Source organism: Anastrepha ludens, chromosome 3, assembly GCF_028408465.1.
Source record: "Anastrepha ludens isolate Willacy chromosome 3, idAnaLude1.1, whole genome shotgun sequence".
Classification (NCBI taxonomy): Eukaryota; Metazoa; Arthropoda; class Insecta; order Diptera; family Tephritidae; genus Anastrepha; species Anastrepha ludens.
In genome coordinates, this window is record NC_071499.1 from 77229776 (window position 1) to 77244755 (window position 14980).

A 14980-nucleotide genomic window follows, 5' to 3' on the forward strand; every position below is an offset into this window, starting at 1 on the left:
TAGCAAAAGTCAGTCATTCACTTGAATCCTAAGTGACAACAAAATATTCAGAAAAATACAACAATAATCAGCATCCTCATCAACTGGGCATGTACGTACATACTCACACACATATATAGATACCGTTGTCACTTGAGCACTAAGTAAGCAGGAAATTTATGAATTTGAGCTGCTCAGCGTAGAAAAATAGCAGGCAAAACGAGCTACTACAATCTAGAAAGGTGGTAGACGAAATGGCACAAAAGAAAAAAAAATGAAATCAACAGCGTAACACATGCAGATACATATATATTAGAGGTAAAGCAGCAAAACACAAAAAGACCATAAAAACGAAAAACCAAAATGATAAAAAGGACATAATGTCAACAATCTATCTAAGGCATCCACAATCAAAGACGGGTTTAACTGAAGAGTCAGCAACGTCAATGAAGAAAGCAAGATGAGTCAAGTGCATAACATATTTACATACATATATGAGAGTATGTCTGAGGATGCGTATTTACGTAACTGAGCGTCCCAGCAAAAAATGAAATTGCCTCAAAACTTAATGTGGAATCAAAAGATAGTGAGCAGGTCATTTGTTTCAAAGTCTACTGATTCCATGTTGAGTAAATCAAATATTTTGGACATTATCGTCAATTTTTCTGAAAATTTGTATTGGCTTAATTATATCGTCCCCTTAGTATTAAAATAGCCTATACATTTTTTGATGTTTTGAGAAAATGAATTTTAAACTTTTTGCCGAAAGTAGCTCTCACTCAAATCTCGTTATGTCTGTAAATATTTGTTATTTTTTGACTGACGTTTTGACCCACTTCGTGGAACTAGAATTTGAAAAATTTTGACCACATATAAAATCCACGATGAGGAATCCAAAAATTCAATAAAAAAATAATAGCCTATGAGCACATAGGCTATTGTTATACTAAGGGGACGATATGTAGTAAACAGAAAACATTTTGAAAAAAAAATTTAATAATATTGATGTTTAAAAATATATTGAAAATTTTGAATATTAGGGTTTTAGTTTAGAGTTTTTATAAATTTTTGTAAAGATAAGAATTATTTTTTAGACAAACTTTTATTGGAAAAAAGTTTTTGAATATGGTATAAGACCCATAAAACTGTAGCGAACTCGACAGCAAATTTGATTTAATGCAGCCATTTCTAAGGAGAACAAAAAAGGTCTAAATCTATAAAACAATTTAAATATTGCAATATAAGTTAATAAAGTGACAGCACATGGCAAACGACATCCCCTCATTATTTAGATTTTTTGTTTTTGCATTTTTATTAATTCTCTCATAAAAGTATGGCTATCCAGCGAAATCCAAAGGAAACCAAGCGTCAAACTTTATGCAATAATTCGAAAATTTCCACAAGCTTCCACAACAAATGCACGAAATTTGTTTATATTCAGAAAATTTTCAACATTGGCGGCAATACAAAATTTGAATATATCATGGAATGTTTTTAGAAATTTCAAACATTTCATTTCATTGAATTTTTACAACAATAAATGTTTTCTATTCTCACTAGATACCACTGAGGCGAATAAAGAAAGTTAAACAGAAATAGTGTCTCCTAAAACACTTCTCCTCTTAAAGTGATTCCTTTATTTTTTGCTGGGTTATATGTACATATATATCATGCATGCACACATATGTATGAACCAAGAAATGCGCAAAGCAGAGGAGCGCAAATGTAGTTATAATAAAATATGATGCCATTAAAAGAGGCCAAAAACGTGCAATGACGACAAGTAGTTCAACGGCACACACCGACTGCCAAATGGCAAAGTGCCGCATAAGAAGATGTGGGTGCGTGCATGCGTTTGTGGAGCTGACAAAATCACACATGCAAACGTGTTTGTGTATATATGTATATACGTACACATATAGAGTTACACACGTGAGATTTACTCCTAGTCTAGCAAATAAATAACTTCATATATAAACGCTTCCAAATTAATAGGCGAATGTGGATGTGTTATACGTCGAGTTGCAGGGAACCTATTCGAGCAGTTGAACGATATAGGCAATAAGCAATTCAAACATCTTTTTTAAGTTATTTCTTCTGTCCCTACCTAAATGCCTTTTCTGCTTTGCGTGAACATTTTTGAGTTGCTTAAATGGGGTGCTAGCAGTCGGCGGTAATAATGGCAGGCATATACGAGTACACAGAGCCAAAAGTAGCAAATAAAATAGAAAAAAGGCAGAGTGTACAACGCCGGAAGTAAGAACAGTAAGATCGCTATGAATGCCATGAGATGATCAGTATGAAATTATAAACAAGAATTTTGTTTAATTTTACGTTGTATTTTCTGTCCAGAAGGTGTAAGCCAGCGACTGGTGTATGTTTAATTTTTATAATTCTAAAGCGCGCGCTTGTGAAAAATCGCGAGGGTTATCTCGAAGATTGACATAGCTAGAACGCAATTCCTTGTTCGTCACTTGCCAATGCCGTTATTCTTACTTATTTATTTATTTACTTAACTAAAAAATGGTTCTGAGGGAAGGTAGCAAAGGTAACTGCAGCTAAAAGATAAAATTTAATATTATTGAATAATGCATTTATATGGCCGCTAGGGCTAAGTTTTCTAGAAACTAATTGATAAGAAACTTTTACTAGGCGTTTTCTAGACAAAATCTGTATAAAAAAACGTTAGACTGCACAAAAATTAAAACAGAGAATAGTACCCAAACTCACCCTTCATATATACCAGACTTTTTCTAATCATGCTTTCTATTTTTCTCGCTAAAATAATATAATATAATAATAGTTTCACAGAAAAGTTTAACCCTCTAGCAACCTTGAAAACACAATGTTTTTCAAACTTCTTCCAAAAAAGGTCAAACCGACTTTATTATCAGGGGTGCTAAGGATTAAAATATTCCATAAAATATTCCTCTTGAAATTTTGGTTCACATGTACGAACTATGTATTTCGAGCAGAAAAGTATTTAACCGTTTGTCTTAACTTTTTCGGAAAGGCTTTGGAAGTATATTATAGGGCTTTGGTTCTTTCATCCCAAATAGTTGTCATTCCAACCAATTCATATAATGGCTCATGGAAATAAAAAAATTAATACTATAAGTTATTAGCTGAATTCCATTTATATATTACTTTGATTTGTTTTTTCAGCAATCAGGGTAGGCAACAATTTTAATTTTATTTAGCTTATTTTTAACTTACCTATATTTTATAGAATTTGATTACGTTTCCACTTTTTTCTTGATTGTGTTAACGAGAAGAAAGGCAAGGAAGATTATAATAAAAATCCAATAAAATCAACCTGTGCGAAGAGCAGAATTTCGAAATTACAGTAATTGATTAAAATATCAATGACGAAAAAAACATTCTGAATCAACCGAAAGCGCGTCAGTGACATTACCACAAGTTGCCCCGCCGTAAGTCTACAGAATTCTTGACAAATTACTAAGGCAAACTAAGCCCATGAAGAAATTTCAACTTGACTGGCACAGAAATTAACGTAGTCATTTAAAGTTTTCCACCTGTATTTAATAGGCAAATGATACCTTTTCCATTAGTATTGCACATTATACTAAGTAATTATATGTCCTGCATGTGAAGGTACCCCGCACGACACTAACCCCTTTTTTCCATGCCCCACCAAACCCACTCATCTAACACCCCTCTCCTTTTGACCCCAACCTGCCAAAACAGCAAGTTTTTTTTTTTGTGGGGAACGAGGAGGGTTTAAAATGCTTTTGCCCTTCCAGCGGCCGTCGTCAACGGCATCAAATGGTGTAGCCACTAAAACAGTCCCTCCTCCACCACTGGGGAGACTCCCTTCCCGGAACTACCTTGCATTACTTCGGGAAGGCCCAGAACGGTGTCCATTAAATGGACCAATACTATTCACCCACGTCTGGGTCCACCATATTTGTAGCCAGCTTCATGCTATTGGCTCGTCTTCTAATGTCTCAGTGCCGTCATACCAGTGGTATGTGTGGCATGCTTTCAGGTTCCTCTCACATGGGCGTATGCATGTTATATGCTATCGAGGTTTCTTTTGCATCTGCAGCAAAGAAGATATTGCGTTAATAGTAAGCCATCTTATTATGCCGTCGTGAGCACGTGACTCGACCGTCTGTTATTTGTCGTCAGTTCGTAGACAGTCCACCTCCTATCGAGGGTTGACTTGTTTATCCCTGCGTTTTGCGCTGCACCTCCGCGCGTTGCAGGTGCAGCATTATCCTCTTTGCAAGACTTTTAACTGCGTTCCAACATTCATGTGATGCACGCATGTTATTGATTAAGCTGTCTGGGCTCAGCTGTTCGCCCAAGACTAACTCAAGCGTTCGGCGTTCTTCGTTGAAACGATTGCAGTAGAAGAACACATGCTCCGCGCTTTCTATTAATATACATTTTTGCAGCTTGGACAGAACGAAGTGTCCTCATAGTCTACGTCACCGTACCTTCTGGTCACCCATTGGCTAATTTTGGGGATAAGTCTATACGTCCAACGTCCGTTAACAGACGAGTCCCATCCGCTTTGCCATTTTTCTAACGAATGCAGACGTTCTGCAGCTTTCACTTCAGTTGTCGGCTTTACCCTTGTCTGTCATAAAGTTGTCCCATTTCCTACACAAGTGTATCTAGTGGAAGCTTTCCAGCGACTACGCAAACCGCGTCGTCTGATACGGCCCTGTATGCGCACGCGACTCTTAGTGCATTTCGCCGGTGCACTTGAGCTGCTGGTCTTACATTCGATAGCTTAGCTCCTGCTCATATAGGAACAGCATATAAGATGACCGAATCCACCACACTTGCCAGGAGGTGCCTTCTGTCGCCTTGTGATCCGCCTATGTTTGAAAGAATTCTTGTAAGAGCACCGTTGACTGCCACTGCTTTGGAACCCACAGTTGTTAAATGTTGCTTTAAGCAGAGCCGTGCATCAATCATTACGCCTAAATACTTTATTGCCTCTTGCGACAGTATTTTATGGCCACCTATTCGCAATTTCATGCACTCTTTTTTTCTTCGCGCGAGGATCGCTTTTGTTTTTTGTACGACAGGGTTTAGTATTGCTGCTAAAACAATAACAACTAAGTAATTATTGTCCAAATTCTCTACTCCTTAGTTACTTACGTGGTCAAAGGAAGTCACGTTTCAAGGTTTTCGATATATTTGAGAGCTCAGAAATATTCCACAAAGGAATACTACAGAAATCGATGTTATCTGATCGATTATGTGAATGCCTCAATTCCTAGTATTATAGGAGACGAGAGTTGAAAAAATATTTTTTAACCCAAAGAGATTCTATATTAACTAACTTATTAATTAACTTGGCTGTACGTACTATGTCACCTTGTCTAACACTTTTAATCTTACCTGTATTGCCAGTGTAATTAGAAATTAAAAAGGGCATGCAAGTGAAATAATTATGCAATATAAACTATTTTATTGCATTTTTATTTATTTATTTACAGTATAATATTTTTTTAGTTTTTTATTTATTTATTTTTTGCAGACCAATGGACATATATTATATAAAAGGATTTGAAAAATAAAAAAAATTTTCGCCCCAAAATTTTTTTTTTAATTTAAGTAAATTTTTTTTTTAATTTCTTATTTATTTATTTCTTACGGGTAAATGAACGTATATACATTACTCTAAAACAAGCATTTTTTTCGACACCAGATTTTCTTAAAAAACTTAGGTTAAAAATATTTTTTATATGTCTTATTTATTTATTTTTTGCACACAAATAAACATATATTCATTAAGGGGTTATTCGCAGTTATGACTTTCAAAAAAATCGATTTTTTTTTATTGCATTTTTGTAATGTACATACATATATTCAAAAGTATACGCACGAAATTTTAAGTAGATCTAAGCAATACTTTCGCAGTTATACCTAAATATGTAGAGATGCCTCGGCACGTTTTAAGGTAGGTATTGAAACTTTAAACGTGTTTTTTTTGTAAATCTGATACTTATTTTCCATTTTATAATCAATTTACGGCCAAATTTTAACGTAAAAATCGAAATCATTTCTTTTAAAAGCTGCCATTTTGTGAAAATTCACTATTTTGATTAGCCGAACGATTAATTACTAGATAATCTAATATATTAACAAAATTTGTTTGGTTTTTTGATTTCAGATAATCCAATCCTGAGTTACGATGTACACCGTAAATCGTCTTTTTTTAAAGGAGGTTCCAGAAATCGCCTGCAGCGCGCTCTATAATCAACATTTTCATAAATAAAAAATTTTGTTACGTTCTTGAAGGATGCTTTTATAACCGCCAAAAATTTTCAAATTAAAATATTCTGAAGTTTCTTCAGGATAAATCCTTGACAACCCGTCTTTTATTTGCTTCATAACTGCGTATAACCCCTTAATTTAACTCAAAACAAAATTTTTTTCCGTTTTTCCATTTTTCTTATAAAAATTATTTAAAAACTTTATTTATTGATTTTTTGCACTCAAATTTACATAAGAATTTACCTTCAAAAAAAAGAGATTTTTTCAACCCGAAATTTGCTTAAAGAAATTAATTTTTAATTCTTGTGAAACATTTTGACATTTTTTGCTGTCAAAATTTTTCGACCCGCACAGATTTTTTGGGGAACAAAAACTATTTTTCGCTTATTTATATGAAATACGTAGGAATATTTCTAAAAGTTAATTTTTTCGACTTTAGTTCTTTGGGTATGTACTTTTTAAGAGACCTGCTAAAGAAAACGTTTAACGAGAAAAAGGATTTAATGAAATCTTTTGCTTGGCTCGGTCATATTTGCTAGTATAGAAATAACTTTCCATAGAGAGAATCTTTGAAATTTAAATGGCATATTTTTCTCTGTGTAGATGGGCTTGTTATATCACCTACAATGCACCCACATGACATCGCACTTCATATGCAGCACATTTACACACTCAAATATTTCTGCAAGGATACTTACATATTCATATTATATTATAAGTACATATAATATCTACAACCTAACAACATAAGTGATTTACGTTGCCAGTGGTGACTTTGGCGCATAATTGGCTAATGTTCAATAAAGTGCGGAAAGCATCGATATTAAATTTAAGTGTCTTCTTGTTTTATAGCATCTCAAATGTAAGCTGGCTCAGGCATATAAGTACATCCCTACTTAAAAATAAAATAAATAAATAATTGGCGCGTACACTTCTGTTAGGTGTTTGGCTAGGTGGTTTAGGTGGAACAAAAATGTAACATGCATAAATGTGTAACACCACAGCCCGCCTAAACATGGATTTTGGCATTTCTGCATATGTACTATATGGTGGCAATTTTCACGCAGTCAGCGGCAGTTTTTCGTTGCGCCAAATAACTACAAATACTTATGCGACTTATGAAATTAATAATATTTTATGTGCGAAACTAACATACGTGCATACATGATTTAATCTATTATATGTGTATATTTCGTTTTTATATTTGAGTAAGTAATACACGCATATAATCACATAATAACATTATGTAAAGTCGTTATGCAATTTTCGTTGTTAAATTAAGCTGATAACCAAAACTATACAATTTGACCATAATTTGTGCTAACTTTAGTTGTTTCTAGTCTAGCACTCATAAAAAATCTTCTAACAATTCATAACTGTCATTTTTATGTTTCTTTTTAGGTACTTAATATTTATCGGATTTTGAGGCACCAACCAGGATCGACTACTAGCCTCTTTCGAGAGTTATTATATACGTATGTATGCACAAGTATGTATATAAAATGTGATGTCCAGCCGTCATGATGTACTTATATAATAAATCGACTTTTCGCTCCCCAACATTTGATAATTGAAGACTGGAGCATTAATTGAATGTGACAGTGAGAAGTATGAAGCACTAGAAGTTGAAGTCGAGGCGTATAATCTGAGTAGGTGTTAAATAATGTTAAGCACAAGGAGAAATTTAGAAAATGTATTTTATGTATATATATACAATATATATAATATATATATTAGGGCGGGTCGATTTAAAAATCGCTCTTTGCTCTGTGAAAATCGTATTCTAGGGATCAAAATAAGAAACTTTGCCGAACGAACCATACCTCTAAAACGAATTCTGATGTCCCCCAATTTGGGTCGAACGAAAAATCCCACTTTGACCCATTTAGAGTGCTCCAATCGAGGCTAAATGTATGACCAAGCCCCACTAACTTTAGACGGCCGATCCACCCATGCCAGTGGCACATCCCCTGGAACTCTGCTGGGGGGTGCCCCATACAATCATTTCAAAATATCACCTCTTTTGGCCTTTACATGAGAAAAGAAACTAAAAAGTTCGATCCAAATTGGGGGACATCAGAATTCGTTTTAGAGGTATGGTTCCTTCGGCAAAGTTTCTTATTTTGATCCCTAGAATATGATTTTCACAGAGCAATGAGCGATTTTTTTGCCTCCCCACAAGTCGACCTGGTCTAATATATATATATATATATATACATATCACGACATTATTATATCATTGGCACTTACAACCTTTGTTCGATGCTCCAGCCGAGCTCCTCCTCCTATTTGTGCTGTTTGTCTTGATAGTTTTCCACAAATGGAAAGACCTACAGCTTTAGGCCGCATCCAAACGGTATTTTTTTTACGAGGACGGCAAAAATATACTCGGAAGCTTGGCATTGCCTATCGAGGAGCGGCCACTACTACAAAACAAAAATTGTTTCTATCGTTTGACGTTTCATGCACAGAGATTCGAGCTGGCGCACTTTCGAGTGATAGTCAGGCACCAACCGTTCGGCTAGGGAAGCCACTTTTCTATTCCGGTAGCAGCTTCTTATTTAAATTTAGTATTTTTGATTTTTAATATAGTTTATCTCCTAACAAAACGATATAAATCGAAGTTTCAATATTTGTAATACAAAGGAAATAAGTTTTCATCAATTTTACAAACTTTTTAATCTGCTTTCTAGAAAGTTTCTAGTTCGCAGATGTATGACTCATTAAATTCAAAATTCGCCTTCACTTTTGGCAGTTTTTTTCATATAAAAATACTTTCAAGCATTCTTTATATTGAAGAAAATGCATAACAACGTCAACAAAAATACGTGTTTAAACACGAGCTTTGAACCACTCCATATTCCGTAGAAAAAATTAAAAACAAATACCTATGATGAAACGCTAGAACAACACTCGTCAAGATACCAGCAATATAACAAAGAGCATATCGATGAACGTGAGGTAAAACCGGAATGGGGTGCAAAGTAATTGAAGCTATCACATTCGACTTGAAAACTAGACAAAAAATACTCGGAAGAATATTCACTAAATACAGGAAAATGGAAACTGTCGATCTACTGGCAACAAAACCGACTTATGAATTGAGGATTTAACAAGAAAAATGTATTTGGCACTAACAACGTTCACCGGGCAGTACCGAATGGCGCTCATGCACTAACCCATTCGGCTACGGCTGCCGAAATATATTACCCAAATAAAACCAATAATGCAAAAATTATCTTTTGGCGTTTTTGTTATCAAGTCTAGAATATTGTCTGCGCGTTTTACATATTGGGTAGTCGAAAAAGTCTTTTCGTATTTCTAATCAAACTTCTACTCATTTTTTTATATTTTATTAAACCAAATATGTACCATTTGCCATTTTTCTTCTAGAGACATTATTCCAACAGTGTAAAACTTTTGTGGTTTCTCGGCGAAAAACTGCGATAAGTAATTTTCACAGGCTTCTCTTGAAGCCAACTTTACTCCATTAAGGGAGTTCTGTATTGACCGAAACAAATGGTAGTCCGATGGTGCAAGGTCAGGGCTATATGGTGGATGCATCAAAACTTCCCAGTCAAGCTCTCCCAGTTTTTGCCGAGTCATCAAAGATGTGTGTGGCCTGATGGGAGATGATGCCCTTTCTGCTGATCAGTTCTGGCCGTTTTTTTCGATTGCTTACTTCAATGTCATCAGTTGTTGACAGTAAAGTATAGAATCAATCGTTCGAGCAGGCTGAAGCAGCTCATAGTGGATGATTCCTTTCCAATCCCACCAAACACACAGCATAACCTTTCGAGGCGTCAATCCTGGCTTTGCGACCATTTGTTGAGCTTCACCACCCTTTCACCATGATCTTTTTCGCACATTTGATCACGTATTTGATCCACTTTTCGTCTCCTGTTGCCATTCGCTTCAGAAATGGTTCGATTTCATTTCGTTTCAGCAAAGAATCGCAGATGTTAATTCGGTCCATTAAATTTTTCACAGACAATTCATGTGGTACCCAAACATCGAGCTTCTTTTTGTAACCAGCCTTTTTTAAATGGTTCAAAACCATTTGATGATGAATGCTTAGTGCCTTGGCGATGTCATGGCAGCTTATGTGACGGTCCTGGTCAATATTTTCCATAGTTTCATCGACTTTTTCAACGATAGGTCGATCGGAGCGAGGTGCATTTTTCACATCGAAATTTCCAGAACGGAAGCGAGCGAACCATTGTTGTGCTACACGAACTGATACAGCATCGGCTCCGTAAACTTCACAAATTTCATTGGTGGCTTGCGTGGCGTTCTTCCCTTTTTTATACAAATATTTCAAAATATAGCGAATTTCTTCACTAATTTCACTCATTTTTGAACAGCTATAACTTTTTCAACTTCTCCGAATTAAATTTTTTTTTGGTTAAATGAAGCTTAAAATGTCACCTTTCTAACACCATATGATATGACACAATGTGATTGGTAGCACTGGAGATAGATGACTCCCACGACATCTATTGACAAAATACGAAAAGACTTTTTCGACTACCCAATATAAAGGACATACCATGTATTGTAGTATACGGCTAATTCTGTGAGCCCAGGAAGGATTATTTTCCCATTTTTAGTTCATAATGTCTTAGTTTAGAAAATCATTTTTTTTTTTTTGCTTTTCATTAAAAATAATTTTGTGCGTTACAGATATAATTAGAACAAAAATGGAAACGAAAATTTTTTTTAATTTTGTTTTTTGTTTTTGAGAATCAAAATTTTTGACTTGAAAAAAAACTTTGACTAAAACAAAACTTTGCAGTAAAAATTTAAGGGTAATAATGGAAACTTCTTTCATTAGGAGAAAAATAAAAACGCTAAAAATTAACGCTTAAAACAGATTGTGCATTAAAAATTTAGATACCAAGAAAAAAACGTTAAAACTTTAAAATTATAAAACAAAAAACATTAAAATGAAAATTGAGGCATTAAAGTATTATTGATTTTTTTTTTTTTTTGTTTTAGAAAGATAAACTTTTTGCCTTTGAATAAAACAAACTGTGCATTAAAAATTTAATTGTGAACAAAAACAAAATGGTAAAATAAAAAAGAAAAGTTTTCTTCTTCAACTCGGAGAAAAATGAACACGCTAAAATATTTTTGAACTAGTTTTTTGCTTCATTTTAGCAAAATAAGCTTTTCGGACGAACAAACGTTTTGCTTTTGTTTAAAAGAGGTATGCGCTAGAAATTTGTATAGAAGAAAATCAAGCACGGCATTTATTTTTTAAATTTATTTTTGCTAAAATATAAAACTGTTGACAAAGAAAAAATGTCTACGCAACTTAATTAGAGGTAAAGTGAAAACGCTAAATTTGTTCTTAATTTTTTTTGGTTGTTTAAAAAATAATTTGTGAAGCTTATATTAAAAATCAAAAATTAAATTCAAATGTTCCCTGCCTGAGTATCTCACACTGAGCATCGAATCTATGCAGAATCTAGGTGAAAACACAAAAACAAACAACTCAGCTGCAGCTGCAATTTCAACACTTAGAAAAAATATTTATTTAGTTCAAGCGCAATTTGCTGTGAATTTAGCAAACAATTACTGAAACTATTGACGTGGTCAAAGTAAACAAAGACGAGCGAATTTCACCGAGAATAAAACATTTTAAAGAGGATACTGAAAAAAGGATAGAATTTGGAAAAAACGAGCTTACACAGAGAATGAACGTCCAACATAATATAAATGGAAAATATGTGCGAGTACTTGAGAACAAACAAAAAACGAGAGAAAAACAATAAATTTTGCTGCTGACAATATTTCAGAGCAATTTAGTCCCCCAATTTGTTGATGTATTAGTGTGACGTTTACTGAAATTGACAGATTCTAAAAACCAAATATAGCCACATATACAAACAAATTCATGCAAAATACAGTCACAAAGAAAGACATGCACTTCGGAAACTGTCTAAACAAAGCAAGCCAACATTGACACGAATTTTTTAGTGGTTTATACAAAAAATAGGAAAAAATGTAAGAATTGCAAAATATAACAGATTTAGAACGACATAAAAAACTATAGTTAAATAAAAAATAATAAAAACCAAATAGTGAATAGACAACTTTGAGAGCTTCCGGTGGTGGGGATTGACTGAAAAAATTTGTAACGAAACCGCTTCAAAATGAAAATAATGCTATGCAATATTGAAAAGCCAAAGTAGGTATATTTGGTGGGTGGTTCGAAAGAAGAAAAAAACCAGCTGCTGCAGATAAGAGTGCCAACAAAACCAATTCATTTCATTTATGCAACTTCTTATGGAAGCAGGCAGTAAACGAGGTAACGCGGGAATTACGGTGAGTAGTTGTACGAGTGGTAGTAGTAGAGTAACCGTGTACCATGAAGCTGAAAATAATGTTCACTGCCAGGTAATAGTTTTGATGTCTCGCTGATGATGTCGCATGCTATCGTCCTACAATTTTTGTTGTTATTATTGTCATTGCTGGGGATGCTGATAAAAGCACTTAACTGAAAGTTCCTTTTTCCTTTCTGTTTCTTTGTTTTGTTTGTGTTTTTGTTGAACATAGCGTAAAAGCACTAAAAAGAATGGATGAAACAACGAAAATGGGTGAAGGCAATAGAAGAAAGTGGAAAACAAAATAATATTGAGTGAGTATACGGTAGGTGAGCGTGTGTGTGTGTGTGTACATTGTAGATTGTTGGCAACTGCGGTCGGCAATAATGAAAATTGTGGCAATAGAGGTGGTAGCAACGTTGGCATTTGCGGTGGCCATAGCAAAGCTGGGCAGCGCAAAGTGAATAATTTCGCTTTGATTTATATTTTTCATTTCTCCAGCTTGAATGGCGGCAAAAGTGTGTTGCTGCTTGAAAAGTGCTCTATGTATAAGTATGCTACGTACATACACAGATATAGGAGTGCGTCTGTTCGAGTGTATGCATTTATATGTATGTATATGCACTCGAGTTTATATTTGCATTGCTATTTGTATATTCACTGCAGTTTAGTGTGGCAATACTGCAACATTGGGTGGCCTAGCACGCAATGTTGGCCAAATGGAGCGTGCAACACCAGCGCGCTAGCACTGCATTAATGCCAGTAGTAATGCTTGTAATGCACTTGCAAATGTAGCTTGTTGTAGCCAAAGTATTTGCCGACCTCTATTCCTGCTCCACTTCTCCGCTACTTCTCCCATTCTAATGCCACTCTTATTCATCAGTCCGTTTGGCTTCTTTCAACTTGGGGAAATACATTTCACAAAATACGTTTGTATCCGGATATGGAATAGTTAAGTTACCGTTGGAGAGCACTCTCTATTTCTAGTCTACTTTGCTGCAAAGTTGCTTTTAGCTACAATACAAATCGGAAGAATTTCAATTAAAGCAGACTTAGTTAGACATTGAATTTCATTTAAGTTGATACATTTTTGAGGTAATTTTTGCTAAATTGATTTATTTTTAATGTAAAACATTTTTCAAGAGCCAATGCTTAACATTTATTTATTTTATAGCGATCATATTACTAAAGGCCACTGAGAAAAAATATATATATTTGGGGTTTACACCCTTTGTGGGGTGTTTGGCCGAGCTCCTCCTACTACTTGTGGTGTACGTCTTGATCTTGCCCCACAAATGGATGGGCCTGCAGTTATAAGCCGACGTCGAACAGCAGCTATTTTATATGAGAAGCTTTTTCGCCACCGTACAGGAATTAGTTTGTATGTACATAATCAGCATTTTGGTAGGGCCCGTGTTCGAAATTCAATATGGGCGTGGAACTCCAATTGATAAAAAAAATTGTATCCAATAGAGGTCGCCCCTCGGCAGGCAATATAAACTTTTGAGTGCATTTCTGTTATGAAAAAATTCTTATAGAAATCAGCTGCTGCATGGAGCTGGCATACAACTTTATGTGACTCCCTTAGTCGGAGGTGGAGTTCGCCAAACATATATCAAAGGATGTACGCGCCCATTATACAAAATTGTAAATACTCCACTCTTCCTTTATAAAAATATAATGTATGGTACAAGAAAAAACATACAATGAAAAGTTTTAACCTGTGTACAAATTCTTTTACATTTTTTGAAAATTTCAAAAATCTTTGAACTATTTTTCTTTAGTCACTAGAAGACACCGCTGACTTTTTTTAATTTGGTTTTAGGTTTTTTCTTCAATATAAAAAGAATAACGCACTCTCTATGAGAGAGAAGGTGTGATATGTACTTCAAAGAAGTTCAGCATACGAGAAGCAAAATATGAGCTTCCACAGCTCTCTCTTGACGTACTCTTTAGGACTAGGTAGCGCCTCGATCCATTCGTATTAGGTCCGTGCACATAGATCGTCAACAAAAGAAGCATGTTTTTTATCTATTGCAACATGACTGAATTGGTTTTTGTCTTTCAATCAGCTGAAGGAAATTTATCGTGACGATTCTTCTTGAGCAGAAACGAAATGGTAGTCTACTGGGTCCTGAAGTCTCAGTTTCCTACTCCCATTTTGAAATTCGCCAGTCCGATTTTAACATCTCATCGAGTGCCCTCATAGAATTATCACCTATACACGTCATTCTTCTATTCCATCAGTCAGTTAGCACAACTAGAGCAAATGTCAGAAAACCTCGCTCAGATATTAGTTTGATAAAGAAGAAGTTTAGGAAGAAGAAGATATAAGTTTGAAACATGATTGAATCCGCTTTGCAATAGCCCACAGAAATATGCTAAGACCTTAGTTATTCAGTGAGGTGGGCACA